This window comes from Canis lupus, chromosome 23 (assembly GCF_003254725.2).
Source record: "Canis lupus dingo isolate Sandy chromosome 23, ASM325472v2, whole genome shotgun sequence".
NCBI lineage: Eukaryota > Metazoa > Chordata > Mammalia > Carnivora > Canidae > Canis > Canis lupus.
The window spans coordinates 22,394,807-22,407,097 of NC_064265.1; the positions used below are offsets into that span (position 1 = coordinate 22,394,807).

The 12,291-nt window shown below is 34.3% G+C and overlaps 1 long non-coding RNA gene across 1 annotated transcript; it reads right to left on the reverse strand.

Moving 5' to 3' along the window:
* Positions 1–219: 219 nt before the first annotated feature.
* LOC112661121 (uncharacterized) lies at positions 220–11,224 on the reverse strand. The gene is made up of 2 exons (XR_003137441.3): positions 10,876–11,224; positions 220–778 (listed from the first exon to the last, which is right to left on the reverse strand). It is a non-coding gene; the product is annotated as an uncharacterized LOC112661121 (long non-coding RNA).
* Between the last annotated feature and the right edge of the window lie 1,067 nt (positions 11,225–12,291).

Here is a 12,291-nt window from a genome sequence, read left to right on the forward strand (position 1 = left end):
TGCTCTTGATGTATACAATACAGAACAATGTCATAATAACACTGCGTTTATTTCTATAATTCCTGTGCAGTATAAAGGAAGTCTCCTAGGTGCTAAATAAGATTAACAGCAGTGAAAAAGTTGTTGTACAATAAACTCACAAATAATTAATCCATTCCAAGGGGATTTATAATACACCCTTTTGTGTGGAAATAGCACAACACAACAAAACACCTTAAGTTAGTGTGCATATATATAAATATTTATATATATAAATACTTAAATTATATATTTACATATACATGAATACATAGTTTAAAAGACCAGAAAAGGAAGTTGACTGGGATAGCAATTTGTCTTCTCATAGCCAGGAGGTCCCATTTCTCTTTAACAATAGGACAGATAAAGTCTTCTTGATTGATTTTTTTCTGTGGCTTGAGCTATGGTTCTGATGCTCTTTGCTGAGCATTCAAAGCCAGATTAGGATTCCAGATAAACCATGGTCTGTTATAATTAAGACCAGTAGGCAGTTTTAGGAGTTCCTTTAAAATAAATTACAGTGTATTTTCTCCATGAAGAGAATCAGGCAGCTAGGGCACAATGAGAAAGAGAATGAAAAGTAAAGGAAACGGGAAAATGCATTGGATGGTACCATTGATTGTTACCAAAAATTAATTTGTTCTTTTTCATGAACCTTTTCATCAGGAGAATCTCCATCAAGTGCAACATGATGTTTCCAATGAATGTCCTCAAGGCAACAGGAGTAAAAATTCACTCTGTGTCGCAGCAAATGCTAACCCTGAAATTGAACAGAAGAGATCAATTCAAGTCCAAACAATAACATTTAAACAAGTAATAAGAACGACTCCAGATCAAGGGATAATATAATTAAAAGTCAGCCTCTTGAGAACTGAAAAGGTTGGGGGTTAAAAAAAAAATCCAGTTTCAATAAAAAGAAACTTGTTGAAAAATGTAATCATATTTCAAAATAACTCATTTTTAGAGTAAAATATATTTTTTTACACATTCAATTCAGAATGGGATATTGAGCCTGAGTGTACAGAAGACAGGGCTGCTTTAGAGTGTTTTCATCATAATTGCTTTGATTTTCTTTGTTACAATTACTTGCAAGATCTCAGAGGGCAGATGATGGTTATTTCCATTTTTTTCAGAGAAAGAAGTGGACATAGAGACATTCAGGAATATATATCCAGGTAGTAGAGATAGAAACATTGGTTTTGTGAGTCCTTATCAAACATGGGTTCCTGAAAAGCCTTTTTTTAAAAAGCAAATGACAATCTAACAATATTTTCATGAAATGCTTTCTAATTTAAAGTTTAATTTAAATAATACATAATTTCTATACTTTTGCCCTTAGTTTTGAGATTTAAGGTTGACATGTTTCTGATTAATAAATGGATCACCTAGAGTGAATGTCTATAATATTTTAAAAGGTTTTTTTTTCAGTTGTAATTTTGAAATAATTTTAGACTTTAAAAGAATTATAAAAATAGAACAGGGATGCCTGGGTGGCTCAGCAATTAAGCAGCTGCGTTTGGCTCAGGGCGTGATCCTGGAGTCCCTGGATCTAGTCCCACATGGGGCTTCCTATATGGAGCCTGCTTCTCCCTTGGCCTATGTCTCTGCCTCTCTCTCCCTATGTCTCTCATGAATAAATAAATAAAATGTTTTTAAAAATAGTACAAAGAATCCCTTATGCACTTTACCCAGATTCTTCAATATATAACTAGAATTCACTGATCAAAATCAGGAACTTAACATTAATACAATATTAATTTTTAAATCTATAGACCAATTTTGCTAATTTTGCTAATTGACCCACCAATGTTCTTGTATGGATGGGGGTTCATTTTGTTGCCATGGATTCTTATTTTCCTTTAATCTGAAAAGGTTCTTTCATTGACCTTTGTCTTGCATAAACTTGATATTTCTCAAGAGTACTGGAGAGTTAATTTGTAAAATGTTTCTTGACTTAGTCTGATGTTTCTTCATGACTATGTTTTTAGTAAGAAAATCATAGAAATTATGCTGTGCCTTCTCATGGGATCATGTTTATTTCATGCTCATAATGTCCATATGTCTTATTACTGGTGAAGTTAAGGTCATATCTGTCAGATTTCTCCACTCTAAATTACTATTTTTCTTATTGTATTTAGTAAGTATCATGTATGGAGATGCTTTGAAATTGTGTAAATATCTTATTTCTCTTCATACTGTTGTGTAGCATCAATAGATGATTCTTGACTGAAACAATTATTATACATTTTTTATTCTAAACGTATTAGGTGGAATTCTGTTTTAAGGCAGAACCATATCCTCCCTACCTTTTGTTCATTCTTTCAATTTTTTGAAATGGTATGAACTCATGGCTTCTTATTTTACTCTATGAATAATAATCTAGTATTATCATTTTCTTTCTTTCTTTCTTTCTTTCTTTCTTTCTTTCTTTCTTTCTTTCTTTTTCTGAGATGAAGATTAATCTGTTAGAAGTGTTAGAAAAACAGGTTATAAAGGTAAATCCATGCAAGCTGGTAAAATCCCTTTTAGGGCTAAATTTCTATGCTATGGATATTCCCACACATTGGAATTCATCTGACATGCAATTTGCTACCACACCTTCCTTTGCTTGCATTATATTTATGAACCTAGAGACCATGACTGGGTTTTAAAAATAGTTTTTCTGAGCTGAAGTCTGATAATCTGCCCTTAGGCTAATCCTTGGGCTCAGCTAGACACTGCTTTGCTCTACTTCTAACCCTGCCTCAGGCTATCACCCAGAGCCCTTCACATATCCATTCCTTATATGCCCAGGGAGGCCCTAAACACAAAAAGTTCTTTTAGTTTTGTTTCTAATTTATCAAAATAATAACATCATCATTCCCCTCTCAGGAGGCCCTTCACAATGTGTAGGCTATTTGAGTTCTCCTCGTAGAGATTCTGAGACCAGGATTCATTTGTATATTTGAGAAGTTCTGATAACACAGGTAGAAATGTGATGAACAGAATGGAAAGCAGCCAGTGGAACATGTGCTATTAAGCAGGCTGACACACATCAGCACATAGACAGTGAAGTTTTCCAGGTTTCAGTGGGGGAAAAAGTCAGCATCTGCAAAGTTCCAAATACTGGCATTTGGGTATTGGTTAGAGACACTGAAAGATGCTAGAGTTATGGATAGGGCAAAGATGATGTCTGCTATCCAAGCCCTTTTGCATATTTTATTTTAATGCTCAAAAAGAATCATGCCACATAGGTAGAATAGATGTCATTTTCATTTTATAAATCAAGAAGCTGAGATTTGGAGAACCTGAGTTACAACTTTAAGGTGACATACTATAATGTATGTACATGAAGGATAGGGCTAGACAATCGCAGAGTGCAGGATAAATATACAGAATCTTCACTTCCCTTTTCTGGAACAGGGAGTTGCTAGTAGTAGGTTGACCCTGACAAGGAAGAGATTTGCTCCTTAGCTTTCTAAAGCGGACCCTGGGACCTCACAGCCACAGGAAGTCTTCAGACTTACTCCAAAGTGCAAAATGGCATGAACCATCCCCATTCTCAGTGATTTACATTTTGCTGCTCTGCTCAATGGATACCACTGAGTAATGACCTATATTTTATTTCTTACTGACTTACCTGCGCATTAGGCAGTTTCTATTAAAGTCCTAATGTACTAAAGCAAATGGCTGATCAGGAGATGGGCACATACAGCCCCAAAGTTTCCTTAGAGTCAACCACCATGAGTCAGTCAAGCTAATGCCTTGAATGTAAAGAATAGGAAATGTCTGAGCTAATTCAGCCCTAGAAACACAGGAAGTGTTCCATTTTTTTAATAGACATAAATGCAATTATAAATCTAAAAAAACAAGAATTGTTGAACAGCCAGATATTAATTAATTCATTTATTTACTCAGCTTAGTGATATAATTACTTATATAGAATTTATTTATTGATTCCTATTATGTGCCTAACTTTATGCTAAGCACCACCACTATAGAAATACATGTCACTGTCCCTGCTTTTATGGCGCACACACTCTTAGGAAAGTATGGAATGCAAGGAACTTCCTGAAAATTGGAAACATTTGTTATGCAAAATGATGTAGTGTACAATAGAATAAGGGATGGTAGAAAATGAAACTGGGTCCAGATGGTCAAGGGCCTTTAATGTGATGATAGAGATTTTGAATTGTTTTAGGTAACAAGGAGTCACTGGATTTTACTTTAAAGCAGTGGGATGACTTACAAACAATATCAAGAAAGTGAAGAAAATTACTTCTCCCTCAAACAATTTGGCAATCTGGTTCTTAAACACTACTCTTTCCTTCAAAGAAATGCCATGCTATTAAAAATGACCTCAAAATTATGTGGGCCATTTGGTCACATTTTTTGAGTAAATTTACCGTGTTTGTTTTCTTAGCACATCCTTTGCTTATTGATATTTTATCCATGATGCTGATCCACCTGCAGAGAGCATTGAAAAACATGTAGATAAATGCAGGGAATATTTTAGGCTATAGATCTTTGTATTGCTTTGTCTCTTGCAGATATTTTTTTTTCAAAAGAAATTTCTGAGTATGTCCCTGCAGAATAATTCTCTTATTGGCTCAGTGAAGCAATGAAAAATAGGAGATGAGAATGTCCAAGAAGAATATCAACACCAATAACATATAATTATTGAGGTTTTGTTATGTTCCAGGCACTATGCCAGGCACTGCAGGTGGAATTGTAACACGGGTAGATTCATTCCCATCTGACAATTGGGTAAATGGGAAAGCAGAGCTGAATCATGGAGAGAGCAGGATATTTGGAGACAGAGACGTGAATGCCACATTAACACTAGAAAAAGTGCCTCACTTCTTTGTCTTGATTTATTGTTTATAAATTAAGATAGTCTACTTACATACTTATTGTATATAAATAAGATAACCTGCTTTTTATTTATTTCTTAAATTCAATTAGCCAACATCAAGTACATTTTTAGTTTCAGATGTAGTGTGCAATGATTTTTCAGTTACTTATAACATCCAGTGTTCATCACATCATGTGCCCTCCTTAATGCCCATCACCAAATTACCCCATCCCCCCACCCACCTCCCCTGCAGCAACCTTAGTTTGCTTCCTATAGTTAAGAGTCTCTCGTGGTTTTTCTACCTCTCTGATGACTTTTTATAACTCTCAGGCCCCATCAATCTCTTCCTACTGACCCTGCTCTATTCAAGTATTTATTTATTCTTTAAAATTTATGACATGTTTCTATATTTATTTACTTCTCCTCGCATTAAGATACAATTTTCATCAGGGCAGAAATGTTATCAGTCTTGGCTACTGTGGTAGATAGAAAAATGCTCCCTCAAAAATGTCCATATTCTAATCTCTAGAAACTGAATATTTTATTTTATTTTATTTTATTTTATTTTTTTCTGAATATTTTATATGATATGGTGAAGGGGATTAAGGTCGCAGATTGAACTAAATTTACTAATCATCTGATATTAAGATAAGGAAAGTGCTGGGATTATCCAGGTGTTCAGATACAAGACCATAGTGGTAGCAGTGTAAAGATGCAGCTCAGCATTGCTGACTTTATAAATCAAAATATGAGTCCACAAACCATGGAATGTGGGTGACTTCTAGAAGCTGAAAATAGTAAGAAAGTAGAATATCCCCTAGAACCTCCAACAGTAACACAGACCTACTAACACTTCACTTTAGTCCAGCAAAACCCATCTTGAACATCTGAGTTCCAGAGATGTGTAATAATTTTGTACTGCTATAAGCCACTAAGTTTGTGACAATTCTGATGTTACTGCATGAAAACAAATATAAACAATACATAAATTAATGGGTGTGGGTGGACTGTAATAAAATTGTATTTACAGATACAGGCTGAATTTGGCCCATAAGCTGTACTTTGCTGTCTCCTGTTAGACTCAGTATTTTACACTTCTTTACACTTCTTCACAGAACACTGGCTGTAGCTTCTTTACCCTACTGATTGAAAAAATACATATGCATGTATAAATTTATTAGCCTCCTTCAACAATTCCATTCCTCCCCTCCCTAGGGGCTGAAGGTTTAGGTCTAGGGAACTGCTGTTATGGTGGAAGTAAATTAAATGTGCAAAGAACTAAAACACAAAAGTGAACACTCTAGAAAAGAGATTTGAACATAGGTCTTTGGGAATTTATCTAGGAAGGTAATCAATAGGGTGTTGGAGAATGTTTGGTATGTGAGTGGGGTGTGGCTGGATGTGTACAAGCTTGTTGAAAATTATATGAGCCCATAAAGGCTTGGAGCCCAGAAAACATGTGATATACAAGTAAGGAAGGAGAGAATAGGGGTGAATGTGCAGACTACATGAAAGGGTGGGAGGTTAAAATGCTCTCAGAATGTAATCTGCAAATTAGGTCTTCAAGAGCCTTAAGCGTTAAGTCTAAGACCTATGTTTTTGGAATCAGTAATTTCTTGCTACCACATAAATCTTAGGATACTCTATTAATTTGCACCATAAGACATTTCTCAATGTTCAACTTGCTGAGAAAATGCTTGATATTGCTTTCAAGATACGGGGTCCTTCTGTTTTTTAGATTTTTTTTTTATTTTGTTATGTTTTGGCTTATTACACTCTGGAAAAATGTGTTCATAAACTCCAAGACCTTTTAAGATATCAAATGCATTTTTAAAAATTGATGAATAATAATGAAAATGACCTAGGAGTTTCCTCACTCTATCTTTCTGCCAGCTTATTGTTGTCCGTATTAATATACTTTGCTATATCTTACCTACTCTGGTTTAAAAATCCACTAGGGATGAAACTATTGAAATAATTTACAGTTTCTTCCCTTGATAAGTTATCACACTGCTCAGATCAATTTCTGTTATTTTCAGAGTAAACTTCTTTTCTTAAGGCCGGCCTATGATTCCTTGCTTCATTGCTAAGAAGGAGATTCCTTCCTCTCAAGCTTTATCTTTTTGTATGCTTTCCACATATAGCTTCATAGTTCATCATATTATACAGCTTCAGAATTGAATCATATTATACTAGGCAAATCCAGAAAAATAAGTATGTCTTTATATATCAGCCTTCCCTGACATCTTCCCATGATGTAGTACGTTACCAGGAAAAGCCCAAGCACATCATCAAAATATTGCCTTCCCTGTTTCTTCTCACTTGTTGGCATTTGGTACAAGAAATAGTGTTTGATGTCTAGTCACATGGCAGAAAAGTAACTATGATTTTAACAGAATTTTAAAAAAAGAAAACAAAAAACCTCAAAACAAACGAACTATATGACTTTTTCAATTTTCAGGCTAAAACCATGTTTGGGATTATGTGTGTGTTTCTGTGTTTGTGTGTTTATGTATTATGTGTGCATTCACATGTGTGAATGTAGATGAGTCATAATAGTATCCTAGGACTCTAAGTAACTGGAAGAAATTTAGAATCACATTTCATTTATAATCATATTTCTGCAGATATACATAACAGATATACAGTATGCTTAGCAAGAAGCATTATCATACACACTGTGTTTAAGAATCAGTACTTTTATTTACAAAGAATTACCTAATTTGGGGTGTACTTAGTGTTTAATAGTCCTTTGAAGAAATCAATGGAAAACAAAGTGAGAGTTTTGTAGGAAGACAGGGAATCACAGGGGAGAAAGAAGGTCAAACTAGGCAACCAAAAGGACAAAGAGTGGTATTTATGATCATCTTTAGAGCACTGATTCTCTGAGACTCAAATACTTGATTCCAACTAATTTCCCACTGTTAGAACCACATACTCTCTCTGAGTTGAATATCAATTTATGCATCTTTGGTCATGCTTCTGATTTGTTTTATCTCTATTATAGTGCATTTTTCAATGTATTATCATTCTATATATATAACTTTTATTATCCCTTCCAGGTCATTGCCATAGAACGCCAACCACATTAAAGATAACCCCATTTGTCTGATGAAAGAATCTTGGTGTTGAGTTGTTTGCCTAAGTGAAACTGTGAAAAAAAAAATTTAGCCCATTTTGCATCAATTTTTTAAGTGAAAATGTCTTGAACCCTGTATTAAGAAATTTCATAGGATCCAAATTCAAAATATATAACATACTCCTTCCCCCCATTATGTGCTAACTCACACAACAGAAGCAACTTAATAGTTTTGGTTAACTAGCTGTTTATAATTCCAAGCACCTCTTCATTCATGACTCTTTATGAGGTGGATAGTTGGAGGATTTCTTCAGCATTTTCAGTGTTAGAATTTTTCTAATATTTAATTCATAATTAAAAATAAATTTGCAAACACTGAATTTTTTTATTCCAAGCAATTTAGAAATTATACGTTTTAAGAAATATATATTAATGGAGATGCAACTGTCAACATCATTTATTTTACTTTGAAATATTCAAATAGGTATCTAGAATTATGCAAGAAATATATATTAATGGAGATGCAACTGTCAACATCATTTATTTTACTTTGAAATATTCAAATAAGTATCTAGAATTATGCTTTTATACCTTGTCTTTGTCCCTTTATGTGAGGATCCCTCTCTGAACCAGGTAGGTGTATGAAACTGCTCTGGATTTCAATTTTGGGGAAACTGGTGTTAAAGTATGTAGGAGTTTTCATTTATAATCACATTTCTGCAAATATATATAACAGATGTACAGTGAACTTTGTAGTTTTGCATGAATTTTAATAAAAATATAAGCTTTGTAAATTTGCTTGTTTTAATTATATGTTTATTATGAGACACCATTAGAAAAAAAATCCCTGCGTAGTATCTGAAACTCTGATACTGTGAAGTATCAATATATTTTCCTTATATAAAGCTGTGCAGATAATAAAAAGTTTATGCTTTTTATTTCATGGTTGTAAATAAGGAAGAAAAGTTTTACAAGTTTGTATGTTGTATGTTTCCAATAAGGAAGCTGAACATGAAGAGTCAGCACACATTTTGTTTAGAATTCACATATGCTTGTTTTTTCCATGTGATTTTTTTCTATTTTTTTTTTTAAAAGGAAAACACTTGTCCATCAGTGCCCAGACTCAAGTAAGAAATGTTTGCAACTAGAAATCATCATCGATGTTGAGTTGTTTGCCCAAGTGAAACTATTAAAAAAAAATAGCCCCTATAAGGGGTCCTTAATTACAGCCCTTAATTTCTGCCCCAGGAGAATCATTTACAGAAATTGAATTATTTTAGAATAATTTTCTTAGAACAGTCGTGTTCCTAACAGGTCAACTGCAGGTTCTGAAAGAAATCTGTATGAAAGAAATCACACACCTAAGCAAGCTTGTTTTGCTTCACCTCTAGGATCCAAGACTGTTCAGAGCACTGAAAATTCTCTGAATAAAAATTCAGAAAATTCTCTTTATAGAAATCATTTATAAAGGTTAAAGGGAGAGAGACCCACAGGGAGCTAAAGGATCAAATAAGCTTTTGCCCAGGGAGGAGAAGCATCATCATTCTGTTTGTAGATATTATTTATATATTTTTGTTATAGGTAGGTAATATGTATCTTCAATCAGTGGACAAATATATATGGACTATCTACAGTGTAAAAGACTGCGCTAGGTGCTCTGGGATGGATGGTCCATGTGGTGGGCAGAATTCTGAGATGGCCTTGAGACTCCTGCCTCTTAGTGTACACGCCTCATGCAATTCTTCTTCCTGAATGTGGGCACAATATGTAGAGAGGATGGTATATAGGTTCAGGGGATTTTGTAGGCATGATAATGTTACTAATCAATTGACTTTGAGTTAATCAAAGTTAATCAAAATTAACCCAGTAGGCCTGGGGGAAAGGGGTAGAGGGACAAAGAGAAATGGAAAAGAAATAACAACAAAAAAATTCTGTTGTCAGAAGTAGCACCAGGTATTCCAAACCTAGAAAATTCAAAGGAAGATAAAAGGACAGCTGCTGAAGAAGAAAACAAATTGGTCTTCACTGGGCTCCCACTGGGCTTTGGAAACATCAGCAGCAGGTTTAGTTTTGGAGATTTCTCAGAGTGATTCTAGACAGAAGACAAAACTCTGCATGCTTTAATACTGACTTAACAGCCCATTTGATCCCTGCGTATGCCCACCCTGCCATCTGCAGCTGACTCCTCCGTAGCCAACACTCCTTTCAACACATGTATATTACTACCTGTCCCTGTTTCTGGTTGGTTTTACCACTGCACCTTTACAAACAGTTTTCACTCATTTTTAGTCTCCCCCATCAGTCTGGTCTGTGTCTCTGTATTTATAAGGAACTTTCATTGGATATAGTGAATATCTCTGTCATAGCATTGATCACAGTTTTGTGTTTATCCACTACCTTATCTGTCTTTCATTCTGCTATGGCTGCTGTGAGTTTCTGTAACAAGTCTTTACAATGTACCTTTAGCCTATCCAATGTCTAACAAATATTAAGTGAACAAGATCTGCTTTTATGAATGAATTGGTAGGACCAAACATAGATTTTTAAAAACTGTGAATCATTACACAGTTTCCCATCCTGTTAGTGTCTCCTTCCCTAGAGTTAAGAAGACATACATTTTATGAAGATCTCTAAAGCAGATGGTACAATCTAATAGAAGTTTGGAGAATAATGGAGTTAGAACCACATGAAAGTGTCACACTTGGAAGTAGGGTCAACTTGCTATGACTAAAGAAAATCAGAATAGAGAAAAATATTGCAAAGGCTACAGTGAAAGATTTACCAACAATGCTACAGAGGGATATGTTTTGAAGTTTTTGCAGTTTCTCTAGAATATGAAGTGTCAAGCATAAAGTACTATGAATGGTACATCAAAATTTCAGATCCTTCTATTTAAATGTAATCCTGCTGCTAGAACAGACTCTATTTTGAAATATGACAATACCTTCTGATCTCTTTTGCCTTGTTTTTCATTACGGAGTACATATTCAGGATAATAGGATGTCTCTCTTTTAGCAGCACATCTGTTCCTGCTCCATTGTCTTCACTTGAAATCATAATTTCCTCTTTGGGAATGTACAATTGGTGGCAAGTAGAGATGATTATGATGTAATAAACAGAAACGATGACTTCAGGTGGGTAATAATGGTTAAGAAACCAAGGTTTTTGCTTCCAAGTAAATTCCTCTGCTGATTGAAATGAGGAAAAAACAAAACCAAAGTCTATGTGAAGCCTGAGCAGAATGCCTTAGAATTGAACAGCCTCCCTTAGACCATCTCTGATTTGAGGCTGTCTATTCCTTATGGTTTGTGTCACAGCTGTTTTGGTTAAAAACCTTTGTTATTGTCATATATACATATAATGTGGGTGCGTGTCTGTGAATCTTAAATCAGTTTCAGTTTATTATTAGATAATATAAAGAGTAGAAACTTTCTTTGGAACAGATTTGGATGGAATCCTGACTGAAATACTTTGTTCTGTGATGTTGAGCATATTATTTAACCATTTTGAGCCTTAATGCCTGCTTCAGTAAAACTTCAGATGGAAATACCAACTTCTTTGTTCTGAAAATTTTAGATAATATTTTTAACATGCATCTTCAAATGTATGAGCCAGTATGTCTAACCATGAAAGTACTCAATATACAGTAGTTCTTATTGTTCTGTGAAAAATCATCCCCAAACATCATGTGACAGCTCTGTGTCTTTAGTTTCAAGTTTCTAGTATTTAGTATTGTGTTTGCCAGGGTTTGTCTTAGGTCCCTGAGTGCTGATTCCACATTTTGCCTTTCAATAAAAGTAATCTAGCTTATTTTCTTACCTGCTTATACCCATCTGCAAAACAGGAGCTCCTGCCTAACTTAATTTCTACAAACAAGCATTTTGAAAGCTTGAAAAAACTGATGAACTCTTTTTAAATAAAAATTCTTATGGAGACCTAATTTTGACTAACTTTATAAATACATAATTATTTATATTTATAAAGTTATATTTATTATGTTCTTTAAATATATACACACACATAAGATGTAGAGTCTTTGTGCTTAAAGCTATTTATAATCATAAATAACAGCAAAAATTAACAATTTAATGATAAAAATTCTACCAAATTAACCCCCCCGCTACACACACACACACACACACACACACACACACACATCCACTATAAACACTATCTTGACTTCTAAAACCCATACATTAATTTTGCCAGTTTCCTTTTCGATCTCAGGAAAATGGAATTTTAAAATGTGTATTCTTTCGTGTCTGGTTGCCAAACATTGTTTATGAGATAGACCTAGCTGTTTTGTATCTAGGATGAATTAATTCTAATTCTAGCCATGCTAGAGTTTGATCAAGTCTCT